The sequence below is a fragment of the Littorina saxatilis genome, linkage group LG4 (assembly GCF_037325665.1).
Source record: "Littorina saxatilis isolate snail1 linkage group LG4, US_GU_Lsax_2.0, whole genome shotgun sequence".
NCBI classification, from domain to species: Eukaryota; Metazoa; Mollusca; class Gastropoda; order Littorinimorpha; family Littorinidae; genus Littorina; species Littorina saxatilis.
The window spans coordinates 21,071,259-21,094,428 of record NC_090248.1 but is presented as its reverse complement, the minus strand read 5'-3'; the positions used below and the strand labels follow the sequence as shown (position 1 = coordinate 21,094,428).

Genomic DNA, 23,170 nt, shown 5'->3' with positions numbered 1-23,170 from the left:
CAGCCAAAACACAAGTATATTATTGCGGAAAAATTGGCAAATGAGCATGATGTAATGCTGGATGTGAACCTCGTTTAAGACATATGTTTTATTGATTTATTTGCGGTTCATTTCGTAAATGGGGCAAAGAAGCGACTGCATGTTTAATTTAGAGCATTCTGTGTCGGATAGCGTCAATTTTTACAACCGTTATTTACTCTACTTTCAAAGCACATTTCCCAAACTCATATTTCACTCATTTTAAAATAAGTATTTAAAGATAGGTGCGCTAGTTTCAAAGGCAAACACCGAGTAATTTCTGTTTGCCTTTAGCCAACCGGGGAAAATAGCTTGTTAAAGGAAAAGTCCAAGGTTTAGGGTCACTTTTGATATGTTGACCCTCTTAATTCATCAACCACAAATGCGTGTGTAAAAATGAACACAGAAATCCAAAAAGTATACTTTGACTCGTTTTTGGTTGTTCTGAATCGTTCCATCGCGCGCGCAGTCTTGGCTCATGACCTTGTGCACATACGTGTGCTACGTCACGAGCCTTGAACAACAAACATGGCCGGCTCAAGCAGTGAGGAAGACAAGTGGAATACGGACCGGTTTTCAGCCAGCCTGAGGTTTTAGCGTGCCCGTTTGAGCCTCTTCGTCGTCAAAATGCTGGCGAGGCCACAAGGAACTGCATGAAACAGAGCCAGCATAAGCGGCAATACGAAATGGTATGTGATTCTCTTTGTTGTGATGTTGACACACTAGTCCGTAGTCGCTACCTCTTGCATGCTAGATCGAAGTTCACAGATCAGTTGATGTGCTTCCACAGATCTGTAAGCATGTAAAGATTATGGATTTATGCTATTATTTCAGGCATCTGGTGTTGTTTATTTTCCTATCTTTAATCAAGGATTTTGTCCTTGAACTGCCCAGTTTAGAATAAAAAATGCTTCCACAGTGATGTTCACACGCGACTATCCTTATTTTCTCTTGGAATTCTGAGTAATTCTTCAGTCACACAACGAAACATGTAGACAGCAAGTTAACATTGCGCAAAGCCTGTTTCTTGCGGAAAAAACTGCAATTATCCTGGTATTTTTATTTGCGACAGTAAGACACTACATGACATCGACACCACTAAACAGTGAAACGTTTTTGAAATGGCGGTGGGCTGCTTTCATGTGCTAATACTAATAGTGATCCTGACATTTTTCTTGCGAAACGGTCAAAGGGAAGTAATAAATGAATTTAGTTTTTTAAAACGAGAACACGTGATTTCCGATCTCAAACTAGATCTGAAATCATAAGATTTTCTGAGCAGTGGAGAAACGCTGATGGCGTGATATCGCAAGCCGTTTTGGAAGCAAATAAGCACTGTCAGAAACACGATTACAGCAGTTCAAACTTTTTGATCATTGATTTTTAGGAGTACGCAATATCGGACAGTCACACTACAAAAAGACAATGCGTTAGTGCATAGATCGGTATTCTCAAACGTCACGAACAGACAGTACCCCTCAGTCCCATTAAAAATGTGTGGTGTGTGCCGAAAAGCAACCATATGAGATTCAGTCAGTGGGACCCTGAATCTACCTGGGGTTAAATCGGGTTATTGACTCTCATTGCATGAATTTTTAAACTGAATATATGTACTACTGTTCGTGTTGTTTTTGTGATCCACTGCAATTTCTGTGTAGATCTATACCTTAGAATCTCAAGGTAATTTTTGAACGGGGCATACAGATGATACATTTTGCCATGATCACAGAGTGATACGTGTATTTTGCTTATCAGGTGTCAGTGCAGAAACTCCAAGAGGGAACGAAATTCAAATATCTGGAAAACCTGGATGAGGAGATAGACAGCCTAACAGCACATCCTCCTATGTTTGCTCGGACATCTACTACCTTCAAACTGCATACTATGCGTACACACAGGAATATGGACGACTCAACATTGATCAAAATGGGTAAGTAACACAACACAAACAGATGATTTCCATTATGATAGATTTATTTATCTGAAAGTAAAATTGACAACAATGTACAATTTGTTTTCAAATACGAAAATATCACATTGGGTTAACAAAAAAATAAAAACACCATCATATATCATTAAAACTATTCTTTATTTCTAAACACATACATATCAGCATAGTTTATTCATGTAAACATCCTCATTTCGGTTCCCAGTCTATCTGAAATCAAGGTAAGATATGCCAGAAAGAATAGCGATCACACAGTGCTTCAGCGTGAATTTGAAAACCTGCTCTATGTCACATAGACACAGCGTGTCTTATGATTCTATCCGCCCTCTCCAAACAAACACGTACACGTTTTCTCTGGTACGAATGTCTTAAAAGCTGAAACTAAGCTGCTGTTTTATTCTGTCTTGCTTTGCAGGAAATACAGGCACGTCGCTTACCCATAACAGGCAGCTGGTGCGCTAGCGAGTGGGGTTTCTCGGCAGAAGCATCAGAGTACCATTACCAACCTGTGCAGTCAAAACAATCAGAAATACTTTCACAAACGGATGAAGAGTGGGGTTCAAACTCCCTGAGCTACAGAAGGCTGAAATATACTTTTAAAAATCGTGTGACTGTGTTGAACTAGTATCTTTGGTTGAACAGATTCCTGCATGGTTTGAAGATGATACTGGGTTGTCACGTGGTCCGGTACATGGTTCACATGCTGCAACATTTTGTTCCAGACTTTTTCCACTGTTGGTGTACTCCAGCATCAGGTAGTCAGTCCATGAGCCGGTCAGCATAGCCTGTGTCCAGTATTGTCCGTTTGCCTGTTGCCTGAAACATGGTTTTTTGACTCACATGCGAAGCAAAAGTGAGTCTATGTACTCACCCGAGTCGTCCGTCCGTCCGTCCGTCCGTCCGTCCGGAAAACTTTAACGTTGGATATTTCTTGGACACTATTCAGTCTATCAGTACCAAATTTGGCAAGATGGTGTATGATGACAAGGCCCCAAAAAACATACATAGCATCTTGACCTTGCTTCAAGGTCAAGGTCGCAGGGGCCATAAATGTTGTCTAAGAAACAGCTATTTTTCACATTTTTCCCATTTTCTCTGAAGTTTTTGAGATTTAATACCTCACCTATATATGATATATAGGGCAAAGTAAGCCCCATCTTTTGATACCAGTTTGGTTTACCTTGCTTCAAGGTCACAGGAGCTCTTCAAAGTTGGATTGTATACATATTTTGAAGTGACCTTGACCCTGAACTATGGAAGATAACTGTTTCAAACTTAAAAATTATGTGGGACACATGTTATGCTTTCATCATGAGACACATTTGGTCACATATGATCAAGGTCAAGGTCACTTTGACCCTTATAAAATGTGACCAAAATAAGGTAGTGAACCACTAAAAGTGACCATATCTCATGGTAGAAAGAGCCAATGAGCACCATTGTACTTCCTATGTCTTGAATTAACAGCTTTGTGTTGCATGACCTTGGATGACCTTGACCTTGGGTATTTTGGTAGGAAAAATGTGTAAAGCAGTTCTTAGTGTATGATGTCATTGCTAGGTTTAGCTGAAGGTCAAGGTCATGTAAAGGTCAAGCATGTGAGTCGTATGGGCTTTGCCCTTCTTGTTCCTGTGTAAACTGAGCCTTGGCAGATCTGATATAGTGAGCAAAGACCTGCATTGTTTTTAAACGTGTTCAGAGGCCTTGAAATGGTTAAACATTTTGTTTATTTCAAGTAGTCTTTATGAAGAAAAAATTAACAATAAGGAAGGCAAATGGGTTGAAATGCAAATTAGATTCGTCTTGACGAACTTGTTATGTTCTTCTTCACGTGTTACATAATGCGTACGTAGATCGCAAGATATTTTCGAAATAGTTCATAGGTAAGCAATCTGCAAACGGACAAAAATTCACAATATTTATGAAGCCAATAAATTTGACTCAAGAACAAAGCTTATGTGTTTGAGGTGATGTGCATGGGTATGAATGTTGAATGAGTCCGTCAAAGATACCCTCCATGTCGCTTTACAGTGGAACCTACCATTACAATTATACCACCTTAAATTACCTTGCTCTTTCAAATGTACTGCTTAAACTTCTTGAACATGCAACTCTTGCTGTCTACCATAAAGACTATCAGGTCAACAGCATACTCGTGAATGTTTTGTTTTGGTCTATAATTAAACATTTCAGAAAATACCCTTTTTTTATATTTTTTATTCGGAAGCATACTAACTTTATTTGAAACTACTTCGACAGATATAGTTTTGCAGGTTGACGGGAGGTGAGTTACGAAAGAAATTCAGTCCATATGTCGCTCAGCACAGAAAGCATAAACGATTAACATGAGTAGAAATGAACTTGTACTTGTTTTCATAATGTATTATTTGGATGGTATCTGTCAAAGACACTTTCTCGTTTTTTGCAAAGCTAGAATAAGGCACTAATTTTCAAAACAAAACAAAAATCTTACGATGAATGGCACGTTGGTTTTCTCCTGTGGTGATTCTGGACGGTAGGAACAGGACTGGTCAACAGTTGCGTTGTGATCACGGAGAACCGGGAAATCTGGAATGGTCACGGTGTCAATGTCTAGTGGCCTGTTCTGACCAGTGGCCGTGAGTGATGATGAAAGGACTGGAAGTAAAAGAAGAGAGAAAATGAGTGTGAGTATATACTATAGATCAATTCGAAAGTATGGTTCTGATCTATACAGTACACTGAACATTTAGACACCCTCTGGAAGTCGTCTGGATGTGTATCCATGTTGTAGCAATTAGACTGGTTTTGCGTCTCTCAGTCAATGCAGAAAGATTAATTCCCTGCACAATTCGTAATCTTCTTGTCTCTAGCATGCAGGTGTCTGTTTACCTTACCGGTTGCACATCCACCAAAAGTTTAGATCTGGTAAAAATAGCATTAAACCATGATTCCAGCAAACGCTGCCAATTTCATGAATTGATATCAGGGGATAGTTTGCGACTGAATAGAATAGATAACGTGACACACGCATTGTCTTACGTGTCCACAACCCTGACTACTTTTTACTCTTACTCTTACCTCAGCTCATACCGTTCTGTAACTCTGTAGATCTAGCCTGTGGCGCATCTGTACTCCAGCGAACATCAGCCGGACCCAGACACACTGTTCTGCACCAATTCGTATTCGCTGCGCAGCAAAACAATGTTTACGTGTATGCATGAAAATAAAAGCATGTACTCTGACCTTCAACGCATTCCTTCTTGTGAGATAATCCGCTGTTCGTATGTACCAGCCTCGCGTAATACTGCCATCTCCGGACTTTTATGAAGGGAAGACACTGCCAATGGTCTAAACATTTGTTTCAGGGATGAAACGCCAACTTTTGTGCTGCAGAAAAATGGCGAAATCTGTGTCCAGAAAGTGCCCGACACTTTGAAATCTGCACGCTTGTGCTGCACACATCTCTTCCATTTCCACAAGAGACTCAGAGTTTTATGAGGAAAAGTGTGCTATGAAATGCCTGGGGACATTGACGAGTTGTTGCAGTTTGCGGCTGCTCTCCACCGAGGCATTCTTTTCGGGCATACAGTGGTGACTTTTCTGTGTGAAAATCAAGCTGGTACTAGTGGTAGAATCAACACAATAACTTGTGACGTCACAGTGCACCGACGTCACAGTGCACCGAAAACCACGTGACCACTACTTGACCCCAGGCGACTAGTCTTGGTTAGCCCTGCAACACTAAATCTTCAACTACAACAACAACAATTTTTTTTCAAATTTTAAAATATTTTTCCAGAGATGTTTGTAACATTTGGCATTCGATTTTCAAGTTTTTGGGGATACTTAAAAACCTTGGACTTTTCCTTTAACGATCTGGATCGAAAGCAACGTCAGAAAACAATTATTACGAAAATTACGAATATTGCCGAAAGTGTTATATGGACATTTCGGAAAATGTGCCGCAGAAAAATAATTCTAGTAATATCTTTGTGTAGGTATTTAAAGATAGGAGAGTTTGTTTCAACGTCGAACACGTCTTTCTCTTTACGATGGACTCTTCTGCAGACACTATACTACTTTAACGATCTGTATCAAAGCAACGTCAGAACCAGGCTAAGGTTAAATCGCACAAGGCGGAGAACACTCACTTGACTTTTCTCTTTGGATATTTGTCGATTAGCTTTTCCCCCGATTCACTAATTGCTGTCAGCTGTTTGTGTGAGTGATGATTCGGGGATCAAAAATAGACAAGTCTTAGTTGGGCAGCAGATTTAGCGTGGCATGCCTGTTGCATTAACGAAGTAAGCGCGTGGTTAATATAAGCTGCACAGTTTGTTCAACCACCTGTTGAACGTCAGTGGAAAGTTGTGGTGGTTGCTGCGAAGGTGGTGTGTTTAGGCTGTTTCTGCTGATAATTAGATGTGTCTGGTGCGGAGTATGTGTGTTTCTGTCTGTCTGTCTGTCTGTCTGTCTGTCTGCCTGTCTCTCTATCTCCTTCCTTCCCTCAACCTCTGTCTCTCTGTCTTTGTCTCTCTATCTCTCAGTCTGTCTGTCTCTATCTTCACGTCTCTCTCTCTTTCCCCGTCCCTCTCTCTCTCTATCTCCCTCAATCCCTGTCTGTCTGTCTGTCTGTCTCTGTCTGTCTGTCTGTCTGTCTCTGTCTGTCTGTCTCTCTGTCTCTCTCTCTCTCTCTCTCTCTCTCTCTCTCTCTCTCTCTCTCTCTCTCTCTCTCTCTCTCTCTCTCTCTCTCTCTCTCTCTCTCTCTCTCTCTCTCTCTATTTTTTGTGTCTAGAGTTCGTGTATTTTGGCGTGCAGATGGAAAAACTTTGTTTAGAGAGCTGAGTCAGACTGTAATGATTGCCTTTGGGTATTCTCTCTGATCTGGTTTCTAGCACAGACAGACACTGGTAGACGCGCGAACACACACACACACACACACACACACACACACACACACACACACACACACACACACACACACACACACACACACACACACACACACACACACACACACACACACACACACTAGTTAAGAGTATGTCACTTACCCACAACACTTGATTACCGCTTTCATGAATCACTGACCGTATCATCACCAGCAAACAGCTTCGAAACACAATCCAATAATATTCTCTTGCATATCCACTAAGCGTGTCTCTTCAGCTCAACAAGAAATTGTCGGCTAAGATCTTTTATACCTTAGGATTGTCATTTTCCTTTGCTCAGGATTTTTGCAGCTGGCGCGTATTAAACACAAATGCAGAATATTTACATGTCGGGGCTGTCTGCATTTTGCTAATGAACACAGTGGCGAAGTCCTCGTCCTAACATTCTATATTTCAATGATAACACAAAATCTCAAGTTCAATTCAGTTATGATGTATATCCTCATAATGTGACTTTAGTGTAGCCTCCTGGGGGTATTGGTCTCACTTACTGCTTATGAGGATATTAGAATGACAAGCAGCTCGGTTATCAAGTGTTGGTTATCAAGTTTATTCCCCTCTCTGCTTCTTTCTCTCTGTAAACTTGTAGGGCTAGTTATTTTTCGGTAACTTACCCAACAACCAAAATCACTTACCCAACAACGGGCCTGAATCCTCGATAGCTCATGGGTAGAGACTGTACACATTGTGGATCTACTTTTTGCGACTCAAAAGTTCAGAACACTCTAATGTACAAAATATACATTTCTGGAGCAAACAATACAACCATACCGCATTTAAACCAGCAACTACAGGCTTGAACACATGAATCTCAATATAAATTCCATGAGTTTGGTTGTTTTTTGAATTCAGATCTGCCGTGCACAATCGTTTATCGCTAGCAAGATTCCAAGGAAAAGTAACTCTCATACTTTGTCTAGCGACACGAGTAGTTCCCCTTCCAGATTTCGGCTGCATCGACAAGACTGCAATCCGACGGTCAGTTTTCAACAATATTTCATTTTATAAACAGATCACGCGCAATCAATTGCAAACATTTAATCAACTTAAAGAACATGCAGCGGTTTCATACACTGTTTTGCCCCAGAAACCTTAACTTCATACAGTTTTTAACGTTGGAACACGGGTGTAAAACTTCGTCTGCTAGTCACATTCGAGGAAAGAACATTTCCTAAGCGATACCAAAACATGAACAGAACACACACTTTCTGCTTTTACCGCCACAGCAGAATGACAACATAACTGTGTACTTGATTTTAGTTCAAAACATGGAAACTGACAAGAAGTGTTAACAGAATTGAATGATTTGAAATTAATGGTCTCAGTTCGCGGTCATGAAAAAGCTCGCTGAAGCTCGCATTTTTCATGATCCGCTAACTTCGACCAATATTTTTGATAATCACTGAGACTCGGCATGTAACCTCTACGTCTATCACGAGATTCAACGCAAGACGCCCCTGGGCATGGGTTTTGCCACGCGATGTTTCCACTTTGATGTGCATGATGACACTCTGATCATCCCACCGACAACCTCCCTCCCCCCGCCTCCATTCGACCTCCCTCGCTGTGTGTCTGTCACATGTGTCGTCTGCATCGAGAGATTTCTCATATGTGAGGTTATAAATCTAATTGTCTGATCATTTTTTTGGACATGTGCCTTTTGGTAGTTAAAGCATGAATAGAAGTGTGTACCTATTGCGCTGGTGATTACACAAATAAAGAGGAAATATCTCACTTATTTGTAACCGTTTCGACGGTTCACAGTGAATCAAACCGACAAAAGACTCCTTTTTGGGGGGGTAGGTGGTGGTCTCGAACATTTGACGTCATACCCAGATATTGCTCAAAACAAATGATCCCATTTTTGAGCAGAAGAAAGTGACCTTTGAGTCCACATAAGTTTCCGACCAAAACACATCTGTTTACAGGTGAGAAAAAAATCCTTGGTCTTTTTTTTTGCCAAGGTAGATAAATAAGGGCGTTTTTGTGCTGCAGTAGCCCTAATTTTCACCCCGTGATTGCTTTTGTCGTCGCAATTGCTTTTCAGTATAGTTGTTGTTATTGTGAGTTGCTCTTTTGAAGCTCAGTTGCTGCAGCTGCACGAACTGATGTCATGCTCCTTTCGGGCAAGCTGAACATATGCCGCTCAGAGTCGATAATAGCCAATGAAATCGCAATTTTCTTCATTATGCGCTCATTCACATGGAAATAAAGCCATTATTTTGATTCTATGCACTAGATCGCATTTTATTGTCTTCCATATATTCTCTTCATGGATACGAAAACATCCAGCATTCAGTAATTGAATGTGACGTAAACAAGCTGAATGATACATACATAGTCGAGTCTTCCTTCTTCTTTTCCTTTTTCCCCCTTAGCGAAAGCCAGCTAAGTTGATCAATCGAAAACGTCCCAGATGTTTACCTTGCAAAGGTTGTAGATAAACCGATCACTTATAAGTGTAAAAAGGGATGTTTTCTTCAGGCAGGTAAGCAAAGCATAGCATTTATCTGTGGGTTTTTTCCTTGCATAATTAGCGAGGTGCCTCCCGCCCTCCAGCCCCTTCCCTCCTTTCGCCTGTTCCCACACACCATCCCTTCTCCCTGTCCAATTATTCTACACCGCCATAATAATGTAACTAATGATTCGTTCATGGCTAATGCGACCATGCGAGATACGGAGGGTATTGAATTATCTTCTGTGCAGACGTCATCAACATGATAAATGAACTAATCTGCTAAAACATCAGTGCTTCCTGCCTTGAAGAATTGCCCGCAGCTGATAGACATTAATCTTTCATTTTCCTGAATGTCTTTATCTTTTTTGTATGGACGATGAAAGCGACTCGTTCATCAAACATATTCTGATGATCGTTTTGACAAGCCTGGAGTTTTATTCTAATACAATTCCCAGCATATTGATTTAGTTGGCGTCCAGTTAATCTTTTAAGCATGTATTTGCTTTGTTTGTTTGTTTGTTTATTTGTTTTTATGTGTATGCTTGCTTGTTTGTTTGTTTTCATTTTTGTGGCGTGCGATCTGGGGATACTAATACAATTCCCAGCATACTTTTTTGGTTGGCGTTTAGTTAATCTTTTAAGCATGTATTTGCTTTGTTTGTTTGTTTGTTTGTTAATTTGCTTTTATGTGTATGCTTGCTTGTTTGTTTGTTTTCATTTTTGCGGCGTGCAATCTGGGGATACTAATACAATTCCCAGCATATTTTTTTGGTTGGAGTTTAGTAAATCTTTTAAGCATGTATTTGCTTTGTTTGTTTGTTTGTTTGTTTATTTGTTTTTATGTGTTTGCTTGCTTGTTTGTTTGTTCAGATTTTTGCGGCGTGCGATCTGGTTTTGTGACTGTATCCTTCTTGTTTTGTGTGATCATCTGAATGTTAACTGTACGGCCTATAAAGTTGCCGTCTGACATTTGCCACCCTCAAAGGAGTCAGCAAGGTTAGAAGGATAATAATTCTGTGTAATCAGCTCTAACCCGTAACTACAAAGATCGAAGTCCAGTTAAAGTACTATCTCGATAAAGGGTAAAACAAAACAAAAATTGTTGATTCCGTCACACCAAAGCCAAAGGCGTGATAATCACACCATCGTCAGTTGTTAAATCGTATGAGAAACGCAAGTATCAGTAGCTTAACATCTGAAATAAAACGTTGACTGTTCATACTCTATCGAGTCTAATCTTTCAACTCCCAAAGGTTTTCGCGAAGTTAAGAAAACTGAGGTGTATATTCGGCGTACAACCCTGTACGCTCTTTCTGTAAATTCTGTACATCCTGAGTTTAATTTTCACAAGTGTGGGTACTTCTTCTTCTTCTTCTTCTTCTTCTTCTTCTTCTTCTTCTTCGTTCATGGGCTTAGACTCCCACGTTCACTTATGTTTTTAGCACAAGTGGATTTTTACGTGTATGACCGTTTTTACCGCGCCATTCAGGCAGCATACGCCGATTTCGGGGGAGGCATGCTGGGTATTTTCGTGTTTCTATAACCCACCGAACTCTGACATGGATTACAGGATCTTTTCCGTGCGCACTTAGTCTTGTGCTTGCGTGTACACACGAAGGGGGTTAAGTCACTAGCAGGTCTGCACATAAGTTGACCTGGGAGATCGGACACATCTGCACTCTTAACCCACCAGGCGGCAGCGACCGGGATTCGAACTCACGACCTCCCGATCAGGAGGCCGACGTCTTACCACCTCGCCACTGCGCCCATCAAGTGTGGGTATTGTGCACAGTCCCTGTGCTTTTTGAAGCTCGTAATTTTTCAGACTAAGAAGGATAGAAAGATACAGACTCTTTTTTTTTTTACATGGTGATTAGAATGTGACTGTAATTTCTTATTCCGTAAAAAAAATCCATTTTACCAGGTTTTGTCGTGCGCTGGCACAATGGCGTGTGTGAGGTTTTCTTTTCCGTTTAATTATGGATTGAGTCTCTGGCTAATTGTCGGCAGGAAAAGTGTTGTTTTAGCTGTACCTTCTTTAGATTTGCTTCGTTTCCGCGGCAAAGAATGCACGCTACTCTCCCAAGTGCGTGGCTTGCTTATTGTGTTTTGAGTCGCCAGGGCATGTTGATTTTACTTGGTGTGAGGGCGATGAAAGTTTAATTGACAGAAATCTCTTGGAGAAAAGTTTTAACAGTTTGGGCGTTTTTGTTTATCTTGCTTTCTTTGCGCAGCCCCCCCCCCCCCCCCACCCTATTTTTGTCTATAGTTCCATTACGCGCATACTAGGGCTGTTCCCGTGGTTGTAGCGGGAAGTTGTAATGTAGTTTGAATATGTCTGTTGTTGTTGGCTCTACAAAAAGTCTTCTTTTTTTTTGGTGTAACTTTTTATTCTTTTTAGTCGGTCGCTTCTGGGGGTTCGTTTGGAAAGTACATCATGCCATTGTTGCTGTTGTTATTGCTGTTGTTGTTGTTGTTGTTGTTGTTGTTGTTGTGCATGACGGTGATAATTATCACATATTTCAGCGGTGACCTAGGAGTCGAACATGACAACTTTCCGTGGGTGGACTTCTTTTGTTTCTAGCGCCGACTGAAGAAGCAGTTTCCAGCGATATCTGTTTACTCGTTCCTGCCAGCAAGCCTGCATGAACTGGCTTGTCCCTTCGGTGTTACGGTACAAAGTATGGGAGGCAGTTTCTGGGACGGTATCCGTCACGTCTCCTGACGTATCGTGTCTGCCTGCGTAGTTTTGTTGCGCACAATTCGTGACACAATCATCCCCTCTTTTATGTTTTCCTCTTCTTGGTATTCTTCCACTTTTTGTTAGTTTTCCTTGTTAGCCGTGCTATACACTTTGCCCCACCCTGCACTTGTTACCGCCAAAGAAAAACATCCATCATGAACAGAGGGCGAACAAACACGGACGGAAATCACAGGGCAAACAGCAGCTACACGCCGCGCTGGTGGGCAGAATACACAGCCATTGCGTGATCAGCTTTTTCCTCTCTGTAGCAATGGTCACAGAAAACACCAACTTTTGCCGCCCACCCTCGTATTGCTGGACAAAGGGACCCATTTAGGGGCGTGCGGGACTAAAAAGCCACTGCGGTCGGGGAAACAGAGACTGTGTTTGAACAAGGCTAACGTTTGGACCATCAAAGTATTGTTACAAGAGCTCCCCAGAGTCCGATGAAGGGTATCGTGGCCGAGAAGCTGACGTCGCAGACTTCGGGCTTAATGAAGCTGGAATATCAGAGATGTGTGTGTGTCGTGTGTGTGTCGGGGGGGGGTGATGGGGGTATAGTGTGTGTGTGTGTGTGTGTGTGTGTGTGTGTGTGTGTGTGTGTGTGTGTGTGTGTGTGTGTGAGTGTTCGGGGTGGGGGTGGTGTGTGAGTTTGTGTGTGTGTGTGTGTGTGTGTGTGTTTGGGGTGGGGGTAGTGTGTGAGTTTGTGTGTGTGTGTGTGTGTGTGTGTGTGTGTGTGTTTGCTTGCATGTTAGTGCTCACGTTATGGAGACTCTGCGTGCTTACCGTATGTATTTGCACATTTTCCTTTCCGTAGACCTGTGTCTGGCAGCAGACTCGTGTTCAACGCCCTCTCAAACACTGACCTCTCCTCCTCCCCCTACTTCACTTGCCCTATGCATCATTTTCCTTCCTGATATACTTACTTTGTAGACCTATCGGTTTCTCCGAGGACCACTTGCAGTGATTGGCTGGGGCTGTGCTGGTCCTGTAGTGTCATTGAACTTACTTCTCCCCGCTCTTCAAGCGTCGTCCTGGGATGGCGTGTACACACTTGCCTTTTTCGGTTATCGTTTTGCTCGGCCATTGATGTCCACTGAAGAGAGACAGAGTCTGGACTGAGGAAGAAGAGAAGAGAAGGAGAAAGAACGAGGAGTTAGACGTACTTGTACGACGATGAAGCTCAAAACTACATTGACCAACGAAGTCGCAGAAAAAACCAGACACACGCACGCATGCACACACGCGCGCGCACACACACACACACACACACACACACACACACACACACACTCACACTCACACACACACACACACACACACACACATACACACACACACACACACACACACACACACACACACACACACACACACACACACACACACACTCAGACAGATACTGAAGAAACAGGCAGGCTGGAATCTAGACAAGCAAACAGAAGGACAGAGAGACAAATTCAAACACAAAAGACAGGCAATGGAGACATGTTTGCGGGCAAATGCGAAAGAGGAGGAAACGATAACATAATTTTTGCAGATAACTTTTCGATTTTCTCATAGAATTTACAGGTCTCTCAACAACAACATAATAGCATTTCGATTTTCTCATATAATTTACAGGTTACTCCCTTCTCGTGTTAACAATTTTCTAAATCACCACATATATATATATACCACAGGCTTTTTACATGGGGTGAGATCAACCTTCCACTTATACACTCACACAACATTCAGCCTGTTTGCTTTTCGTACATAATGGGACATTTTCGCTGAAGAGGTTTTTAACTTTTTAAAAAAAAACTTTTATATGTTTTGCGCATTGGAGAAAGAGGACACCAAAGACTGCAAATTGCTGAACCTTTTATGGATATTTTGGCAAATTTGCCAAAGAACATGAATCTTAACAAAATCCCTGGGATGGCAGGGACGATCGGATGTTGATAACTTGAAACCATCCACATATTTGTTTTTTCTTGTTCTTGGTTGGTGAAGTAGCTTTTGCTTTGAGTCAGGCCGGATCCTCCATGTCTGTGGAAAGGGAAATTGTGATTGATCTTTTTATTTGTCAAGATCCGGGACCCAAAGAAACAGGAACTATTAGGGCTAGTATGATGGGCGTTCGATGTGTAGTGTTTTTGAGTACAGATTTGAAAGGGGAGGTTATGGGGTGTAAGTGTGTGTGTGTGTGTGTGTGTGTGTGTGTGTGTGTGTGTGTGTGTGTGTGTGTGTGTGTGTGTGTGTGTGTGTGTGTGTGTGTGTTTGACGAAGAAAGACTCGCACTGTGCACTGCTTAGCATGAAACTGACAAAATGTCGGATCACACTTTCTCAACCTGAAATGAATTCGTTTGTTTTCCATCCGTTTTTATTGAAGTTACTTAATCAGAAAATGGCTTCAAATTCAGTTTATAATTATATGAGATGTGTTGTTTTTGAGTCAAAGACTGTCCTCATCCTGTTCTTTGAGAGAGAGAGAGAGAGAGAGAGAGAGAGAGAGAGAGAGAGAGAGAGAGAGAGAGAGAGAGAGAGAGAGAGAGAGAGAGAGAGAGAGAGAGAGAGAGAGAGAGAGATGATGATGATGGAACTTTAGTTTTTAGAGAGAGAGAGAGAGAGAGAGAGAGACAGAGAGAGAGAGAGAGAGAGAGAGAGAGAGAGAGAGAGAGAGAGAGAGAGCTGAACTGAACTGAACTGAACTGAACTTTATTTTACAAGGATTAAGATTGAAGACTAGGCCTTTTCTTACAATCTGTCCCTGGGACGCACAAACACACAATAAAGCAAATTTAAAAAAGAAAACGTTGGGAGAGAGAGAGGGGGGAGAGGAGAGAGAAATTGTCTGTCTGTCTCTCTGTCTGTCAGTCTTTCTATCTGTCCATCCGCCCATCTATTTTTATGTCACGTTCTCTATTTGTTCCCACATCGTCTGACTTTAACACGGAGCTGTTTTAACAAAGAAGACGACCAGCCAATCATTTCCATTCTGAAGGCAGCGGGTCCGAGTGATGTCAAGTTGAAAAATAAATGCCAAGTTGAAAAGGAAATTTAAATGTCAAAACTGTCATAGCTCGTTACATCCCCGTTTCCTGGTGAGCGCTAACCCGTACTTGTGGAGAGGTTCGTCTTGATTCTGCTCCACAGAACCCTTGGGATGGGAAGAAGCCCAACAAATGTTTAAAAAGTGGAAAGAACAATAAGGAGGAAATATCCTGTGTGTCCTCACTTGGGGTTCTAGTTTGCGTGAGTTGAATAAGGCAATACAAGGATGTCGGTGGGCGTCAGCCGTCGGAAAAACGCGAAAACTTCTTTCAAATGGGCAAAATCTTGTGCAATGTTTTTCACGGTGGCGGAAAGAAAGGTCTAAAAATGCTAAAAACTTGTATGGCTGTTTCTGCAAAGGTGCCCCCCCCCCCCCCCCCCTAATATTCCTGCAATATTTCATTGTTTGATTCACGCTGTAAAATGACGATTTCATTGCTTTGGACTTTGGTTTGGATTGCTCGCTTGTCAGTGAACAACATCCCTTACAATGTATCAAAGTATTTCGTAATGCATTGGTTGACGTCTTGCCAATCTATCTGAAGCGCTGTGTAAGTATATGAGTGTTTTTATGGCTGTGTATGCAAAACATCAATCATTATTTCTGCTTTGTTGTTGCTCATTAAGTGAAACGCCAAAGCATCTTCCTACCCCCCCCCCCCTCCCCATCTCCAACCCTTATCTTCACCCGCCCCTCCTTCGGGTGCATGAACACTCCGCGCACTTTCCCAATTTTGAAGCTTCCGCGCATGTGAAACTCCCGCGCGTGGTGTATATGTAAGATGCGCGCGTGTTTTAGCAAAATGTGATGTGAAACTAGCGCGCGTGTCTTTGCTCGGTCAAATGTGAGACATTGAGACATTAACAACTGACACTTGTATATCCATGAAAACTGACACTTGTATATCTATATATTGAACACGTCTTTATTACACAGACAAGTCGATAAAAACGAATGAAGACTTAAACCATGCGTATAAGAATATTTTGTTCACTTATTATATAACAGAAATTACAGAAATTTCGGGTGTCTGGTATCACAGTCACAGAGACTGCAGCAAAGGTACAAGAGGGGGGAAGTCACAGCATGGCCGGCAAATTTTTCCAGGCCATGGACTTGACGTATTCCTTCCTGTCGATTTCCCCCGTGTTGTATCGTTGCTGCAGTCTCCCCAGTGCATCGCCAGGTTTTGCTGTCTGCAATTTTGGCAACTCTATCAACACGATAGAGGTAACCGTCAATTACGATGGCATCTTTTTTTCTTATGGTCTCAGACTGTTTTAAATCCATGGCAGTGACAGTGACCGGCCGACAGTGACAGTGTGAGTCTGTGTGTCTGTGAGAGGGGTAAAAAAATGTGTCACAGTGGTCATTGCATTGTGAGTGGTTAGTGAACAGTCAATGAGCAGTCAGTGAAAAGTGCTAACCGTAGGGACTGTGAGTACGCGCGCAAGTTGTATGAGCCGAACCAGTAATTCGTGCGCGGAAGTTACAACCCGATATTGCGCGGAGCATACATGTATTTTACAAGCGCGGAATTTACATATGCGCGGAAATTACCGGCTGCGCCCTCACCTCTCCCCTCCTCAGTCTTCACCTGCTGTTCCTTGTTAGTCATCCTCATTCCAACCCCGAGGTAGTTCACCAAAAATACCGTATCAATACATATTGCACTCTGAGATACACACCCACATCCTACATTTGGACATCCAGCCTAGAAGCAAAATGTCATTCACATTTAAAACAGCAACAAAATCAAAAGAAGAAAAAATCGAAAGATTCGGGGTGCGAGGCGTGTAATAGTTGTGTACTCTGCGTCATCCAAGCTAAAATATAAGTTAAACAAGTCGCGTAAGGCGAAATAATAACATTTAGTCAAGCTGTCCAACTCACAGAATGAAACTGAACGCACTGCTTTATTCACCAAGACCACATTATACTCGTAGTTTCGTCAGTCCACCGCTCGTGGAAAAGGCAGTGAAATCGACAAGCCATGCAGAATAGTGCGGTAGTGGTCGCGCTGTGCTGCATAGCACGCTTTTCTGTACCTCTCTTCGTTTTAACTTTCTGAGCGTGTTTTTAATCCAAACATATTATATCTATATGTTTTTGGAATCATGAACCAACAAGGAATAAGATGAAATTGTTTTGAAATCGATTTCGCAAAATTAATTTTAATCATAAATTTCATATTTTTAATTTTCAGAGCTTGTTTGTAATCCAAATATAACATATGTATATGTTTTTGGAATCAGAAAATGACGCAGAATAAGATGAAATTGTTTTTGGATCGATTAATAAAAAAATAATTTTAATTACAAGTTTCCGATTTTTAATGACCAAACTCATTAATTATTATTTAAGCCACCAAGCTGAAATGCAATACCAAAGTCCGGCCTTCGTCGAAGATTGCTTTGCCAAAATTTCAATCAATTTGATTAAAAAATGAGGGTGTGACAGTGCCGCCTCAACTTTTACAAAAAGCCGGATATGACGTCATCAAAGGTATTTATTGAAAAAATGAAAAAAAAAGGTCCGGGGATATCATACCCAGGAACTATCATGTCAAATTTCATAAAGATCGGTCCAGTAGTTTAGTCTGAATCGCTCGATCTACACACACACACACACACGCACAGACAGACACACACACACACACACACACACACACATACACCACGACCCTCAAAACTTGACTAAATATAAAAAGGAAACAGAGAAAAAAAATCGAAAGAGTCGATGGCAAGGCATGCATGCAGGATGTGTATACTTTACAGTCTTATCTTGCCTGCATTGGGGGGTTGTGGGGGCCTGGGGGAGACAGACAAATTAGTGTCAGAGGAAGAAAGTTCCATCCTGCCTGCAGGCTTGACAAGAAGGAGAAGCAAGTGATCGCTACCCTTCAATTTGCCCATGCCAGGCCAACGCAGCACTGCACTCTGCTTAATTAATACCAGGCTCCGCTAGTTTCCACCCCCTTGTCTTGTTCACAATCGCTTGCTTAAGTGGTTACAACTCTTGTTTTGAAGATTTGTTCAAGCATAGATGAAGGTTGGAATTCATATACACTATACTTCTTTCTTGATTAACTGGTCGCAATTTCAATACAGCACATACATTTACACACATAAAACATGTAGTCCTAAGGGGGTACGAACTCTCTTCGTGATCGTTTCGTTTTTGGGCTTAGATGGAGGCTGGAGTTTAAACAAACGATTTATCCTTCTTGATTAAGTGGTTGCAGTTTTACTGCATCAGATATGTGTGCATATGTAAGATAGTCTTTTTCTGTTGTTCTTCGCTAAATGAACTCCTGTTGTGAAGATTTCTTGTTTTGTGTTTAGATAAAAGTTGGAATCAAAATTAATGTTCGATTAATATTTTCGATTGGAATAGTCCTTAAACAAATGCAGTTAAAAAAAAGTTGGCTGATTGGCCGTTGCCTTTGTCTTTGGTTAAGTAGTGAGAATTCTTGTTGTGGAGGTATCTGTTTGAGCTTCGATAAATGCAGGCGTTCAAATACAATGTTTGTGCATCAAATATACTTGCAAGTGTAGGATAGACATACTTTGTCGTTTTCTTCTGTTGGTTGAGTGATAAGAACTCTGTGTTGTGAAGGTTTCTTTTTGAGCTTAGGTTGAGGTTGGAATGAAATCAGCTTACGATCAATCTTTTTGAATCGAACGAAATAGGTCTAGTTCTGCATTCAGGCAATCGCTGTTACATGCAACAGATGTCCCATTCAGCATTCTCACCCATCCAGCAAAACATTTAGATCCTGCACCAAACCGAGAGGCAAAAGCAAGAGGAATGAGAAAAGGGAGGACCGGAAAGACAGGCCATCATTTCACGACACAAGCCACCAGAAATCTGCAATGAAGCCATCCCCAATCTCTGGCAATGCAAGCCCATGATGTTTATGACGTCTGGCTGGGGCTGGGTCCTGATGGAAAAATAAGAGCCCCCTCCGTTTGTGTTATTGTCGTCCTGCCTCGGTTTTGATCAACCGCCTTGGAAATAATCCGGCTCCCATAACATCCTACGTTTAGCACGAGCAAGAACTTCTTTACACTGTTTTTCTTAGAAGACGAGGAGGAGGGGAGGGAAAAGGAGGGCTTTTTGGTTAGATGGTCATAAGGGTCTGCTCACATAACATCCTATGTTTAGTACGAGGAAGAACTTGTTTTACACCGTGTTTCTTAGAAGATGGGAAGGGGCGGATTAGGGAGGAGAGGGAGAATGGTATGCTGTTTTTCGACTTAAAAGAGGAGGAGGGGGGGGGAGAAGGAGCGAGAGGGAGAATGAATTTAATACTTTTTTTCATCTTGGAAACGGAGGACGGTAGGAGAGAAGAGAAAAAGAAGAGGATGTTTGGTTAGATGACCCGTCAGAAGGGTCTAGGGCCGGAAGTACGGGTAGGGGAGCGGCGAAGTAGATTTTGATGTCACGCATTGAAGTCCTCGTGTCCCTGGAATGGTTTTGTCGTTTGAAAGAGCATGTTTGAGGATGCCCAAGATTTCCGCACTTTTCCATCTTTGATTAAGAGCACTTGGGGAAAGAAGGAGTGCTGGGGGAAAAAGAACATGTCTGCCTCTGCATAGCCCTCCTTTTTTTCTTTCTTTAATTTTTTTTCTCTTTTCTAACTCTTCTCTTACAAACGGTGCCAGAGCTAATGATGATGATGGTAATGCAGAAACGCTGAAAATCCACTTTCCGCTTGTTTGGCAAGAAAAGGGTTTTATGGAGGCCGGTATTTCCAGTATTCGTCTATTGATCAACCTTTAAGTGTCCTGTTTTTTCACTGTCATTGATCCTGTACTTTGAGCTGAAGCTAACATTAACAGGCCAACGTTGAAGGAAGCTTCTTTCATTGATTGTCTTCTGATAATGCTTGGCCCAATAACCGTTGCAACCCTGATGTAATTCGTTCCAATTCTGGGTTCATTGTATTCTTTTGTGCCGAAGTTCTCGTGTTTTGGGGACAAGTGTGACCTGATTTGGCTGGTTATGTTCTGTGCATAATTGTAATTTGAGACTGAGGAAAGGGAAGTACAGAACTGTGTATTTTCTTGCTGTAACTACAACACCCCTTGAAGTAATCTGAGAGCATAATTGTAAAGTTATGATGTTGTGCTATATAAATGCTCATTTATTATTATTATTATTATTATTATTATTATTATTATTATTATTATTATTATTATTATTATTATTATTATTATTATTAAAGTTGGAACAGTGAGACAGTTAGCCACCATGTTTTCACAGCAAAGAATGTAAATCTCAGAGGATGGACACACACTACAGAACAGAACACTGTCTTGCCATATCTGTAACACTCCGTTACTAACTTTAATCTAAGATCAAAAAAGAGGGGGAAAATAGAGCCGAACTGTCCCTTTCTCGGCAGGGAAATGATGTGTTATTATTATTCCGCTAGGAAGAAGCAGAGAACAAACCACACATACAACCTTCTTTGAGGAGATGGGGGCAAACCCTCTGGATGACTGGCTGGCCATCAGATACAGACAGACACGGGTTTGTTTGGACAGCGACTTCACAGTGCTATTGTTGGGAGGGTCCCTCTGATGACGGGGGCATCTGATAAGGCTTGCGACGTGTCCGCCAGTCTGATGCTCTTTGCTTGCTACTGTGGATTCTGGTCCTCCTGATTTCCTGTCTGTCTGTGCTGTTAGGGAACTGTGTGTGCGTGTGCGTGTGCGTGTGTGTGTGTGTGTGTGTGTGCGTGTGTGTGTGTGCGTGTGTGTGTGTGTGTGTGTGTGTGTGTTTATGATTCGACTTCCACCCTGTACACAATCGTACATGTTTGTGCTTTAGTATGTTGCTGAAGACGACTGTCGAAGTCGACTTCAGCCTCGGACCACCGTGTCAATGGCATCATTTTTGAGTCACTTGAAAAAAAGTGACTCTATGTAATCGGTCAGTGTTAGTCTGTCCGGCCGGCCGTCCGGCCGGCCGTCCGGCCGGCCGTCCGTAGACACCACCTTAACGTTGGACTTTTCTCGGAAACTATCAAAGCGATCGGGCTCATATTTTGTTTAGTCGTGACCTCCAATGACCTCTACACTTTAACGATGGTTTCGTTGACCTTTGACCTTTTTCAAGGTCACAGGTCAGCGTCAAAGGAAAAATTAGACATTTTATATCTTTGACAAAGTTCATCGGATGTGATTGAAACTTTGTAGGATTATTCTTTACATCAAAGTATTTACATCTGTAGCCTTTTATGAACGTTATCAGAAAAACAAGGGAGATAACTAGCCTTTTCTGTTCGGCAACACACAACTTAACGTTGGGCTTTTCTCGGAAACTATAAAAGTGACCGGGCTCAAATTTTATGTGAACGTGACTCATTGTGTTGTGAATAGCAATTTCTTCCTGTCCATCTGATGCCTCATATAATATTCAGAACTGCGAAAGTGACTCGATCGAGCGTTTGCTCTTCTTGTTAAAGATTAAGGGTTATGTGCAGCAAATGTTGCCAACCAAGGACACGTTTAGCCACTGACACGGTGGCCTTATCAAATTACGCTTTAAAAAAAGATTAAAACACAAATATGATGTAATTAATCACCTATTAACAAAATGTATCTGCAGCGTAAAAACTAGAAGACCATGTGTTTACGGTAATTACGATCAATTAGAATATCGTGTTCTTATGTGCATGTTTTGAAGAAATACGTGGCTAAGATAACTGAGTAAATCTAGCTCTGATATATGTACGTATGCGGAGATGGATAGCTACACATGTCATTTGGAGGAGGGGAGGGGGTCTAACTCCTAAAAACAAACTCACAAAAGCACTAACACGCACGCGAGCTCTCACACACACACACACACACACACACACACACACACACACACACACACACACACACACACAGACACACACACACACACACACACACACACACACACACACACACACACACACACACACACACACACACGCTTCAACTGCCGCTTAGTCAAGTCGAGACTCCACCACCCCCACCCCCACCATAGCCTGTCAACGCAATCATATTGCAACTCTGTACCTCAGGGATTTTGTCTCTTTTCCGGCGCTTCCCAGGAATTGAACAGACCCCAAAATCACAATCCATCAGATGCTTGACTTCAGGACAAGTCTTTGCCATTACCTCATTAGTTGCGCAATGATTGTTTCTGCATCCTCTGCCAGCGGGGGAGTGGGGAAGAGAGGGGGGGGGGGTGAGGTGGAAGAGGCAGCATCAAACAGATCCTTCGAGAGAGGGGGGTGAGGGGAGCGTCAGATTTGTCAGAGGAAATAAAATCTCCTTGTTTATTTGGGGCCCTTACCTCGCCTCCAGTGCAGAGCCATCCCTGCCCGATGTTCAATATTGCACGGCCTCGCGCAAGGCACCGTAAAGCAGTCGTTAACAGCCAAACAAATTGTTTGGGCACCTGTAGGCGCTTTACCTTAGATGATGGCTCACAAGCAACGATGCCATTAATACACAGGCAGACAGACAGGTGAGACGACCGCTGTGAGCTGTTCTAGCTCGTACGGACAGGCTGAAAGGATTTTTGTCTTGAAGTACAGATTTTAAAGATAGAAGGGTTTTCCCCCGTAGGTCACGTGTTTCTTAGCATGTTGCTCTCGTGGTTTTCGTTTTTCGCTGTCTGTCTTTCTGACTTACTGGCTTGCTTTGCTTGTTCACCTTCTGCTGGTCTTTCTTTCTGTATTTAGTTTGTTCTTGTTATGTCTTGACTCCTTTTTTTTCATCGCCTAACGTCAGCAAGAGTTTTAATGAGTCAGGTGTGTCCTTATTTGTGTCATGATGGCGCTATCCTCCAGTATTGCATAATACACCAGAAACTAAGTCCATCTCACGATGAACACGAGCCGAAATCATATGCAGTCGACTTATGAAATAGAAAGAAATCAAATACGACGAAGAGAAGAAAAAGTTTGAAAGTACCATTGAACTTCCATGTCGGCGTGTGGCTGAGCTTAAAATAGGAATGTTGTTGCAATCTGTTTTTGTTGA

At 42.0% G+C, this 23,170-nt stretch overlaps 1 protein-coding gene and 2 long non-coding RNA genes across 3 annotated transcripts in view; 2 read left to right on the top strand and 1 right to left on the bottom strand.

The window, feature by feature from the left end:
* LOC138964211 (protein MON2 homolog) overlaps positions 1-23,170 on the top strand; it is a 625,692-nt gene that overhangs the window by 272,889 nt on the left and 329,633 nt on the right. The gene's annotated exons all lie outside the window — the stretch shown is intronic.
* On the top strand, positions 324-2,471 carry LOC138964220 (uncharacterized). The gene is made up of 3 exons (XR_011455046.1): positions 324-707; positions 1,774-1,948; positions 2,382-2,471. It is a non-coding gene; the product is annotated as an uncharacterized lncRNA (long non-coding RNA).
* Positions 2,609-5,291, bottom strand: LOC138964221 (uncharacterized). Its single transcript, XR_011455047.1, has 3 exons — positions 5,192-5,291; positions 4,440-4,603; positions 2,609-2,782 (listed from the first exon to the last, which is right to left on the bottom strand). It is a non-coding gene; the product is annotated as an uncharacterized lncRNA (long non-coding RNA).